This window comes from Rhagoletis pomonella, unplaced genomic scaffold, assembly GCF_013731165.1.
Source record: "Rhagoletis pomonella isolate Grant_MI unplaced genomic scaffold, Rhpom_1.0 Rhpom_scaffold_00040, whole genome shotgun sequence".
Classification (NCBI taxonomy): domain Eukaryota; kingdom Metazoa; phylum Arthropoda; class Insecta; order Diptera; family Tephritidae; genus Rhagoletis; species Rhagoletis pomonella.
Window position 1 is genome coordinate 329,171 of NW_023458594.1, and position 1,572 is coordinate 330,742.

Here is a 1,572-nt window from a genome sequence, read left to right on the forward strand (position 1 = left end):
ATGTCCTAGGAAAGTAATGTGTCGCTTGATACATAACCCTGTGCATTACCATTGATACCATAAAAGATGTGTAGCAAAAGTTAAACGAAAACATATATTTTATGCATTTGCAAGTAATGTATTAATTCAAGTATGTAATATAACGCATGAAAAGATATGTACATACATATACAAAAATATTCCATAAGAATCATTTAAATTTAAGTAAAATTACAAAATTAATTTCATTTTTAATGATACATTATATGCGTTCTTAAAGTATCTAATGTATTAATTCAAGTAAGTGATACAACCATGAAAAAATGTGTGCATATACATATGTAAATATTCAATAAGAATCATTTTAATTTCATGTAAAATTATAAAATTAATTATATTTTTAATGATACATAGACATATGCGTCTAATGTGTTAATTCAAGTATGTACAAGTTTCAAGCGTCTTAAAAATAGCGTTGATTTTTAATATTTCTTTTTCTGACGGATTTTGTGGGTTTTTTTTTATATATTAAGAGCAACTTATATAACTGACGTTAATGTATTGAAATTTTGTTGCGAACGGTCTTGTTCTTTTTATTTCATAAGAAATTCATATTTATATGCAAAAACAGTGCAAAAATCCCTCAGCAAAAGAAAAGTATTAAAAACCAACGCGATTTTTTAGACGCTTGAAACTTGCACTTCATCGGACTAAAATATCATGGTCTAAAAACCCGCATACCAAAGAATTGTTTATAAAATTGTAAACTTTGATTTATGTGGTTTTGGTTAAAACTCAGTAAATATTCGTATAGAAGAGCAAAAAAGGTTTAACTTCAAAAGCATTGTGAATATTTAGAAAAGGCAACACCTGAACATCTGTATGGGTCACTGTATGTACTTACGGTCAGTATCAAAAGGTAGTATACACTTTGTTCTAAAATAATATTCGCAATTATTTTTATGGAAAATTTTTTTCATTAATCATTTATGAAAACATGGTTCATTCTATAATATAAATCATATAAATCAAAGATTCACACTTTATATAAAGTTCACAAAAATTCAACAAATTGTCATCAAAATTTGCAAATTTTTATTCAGAATCTCTAGAAATCTTTCAAGTATGCAGTTTTTTAGCCCAATCAATTTTAGTACAACCAAGTGCAAATTTCAGGTCGGTTAAAGTTACCGTTGATTCTTTAAAATTTGTTTGTTGCATTTGCCTCCATATAATGAATAAACACAATTTGTTTTATATGGAAGAAACCCGCAACACCCTCCACAAAAAATATTCTAAACAATCAACGGCAGCTTTTAGCGACTTAAAACTTGCACTTCGTTGTACTAAAATTGATTGGGCTACAAAACTGCATCCTCGAAATATTTCTAGAGATTCTGAATAAAAATTTGAAAATTTGTATGAAAATTTGTTAAATTTTTGTGAACTTTATATAAAGTGTGAATCTTTGATTTATATGTTTTATATTACAGTATGAAGTATATTTTCTTAAATGATTAATGAAAAACATTTTCCATGAAAATAATTGTGAATATTATATTAGAACAAGCTCTGTACTAACTTTTGATACTG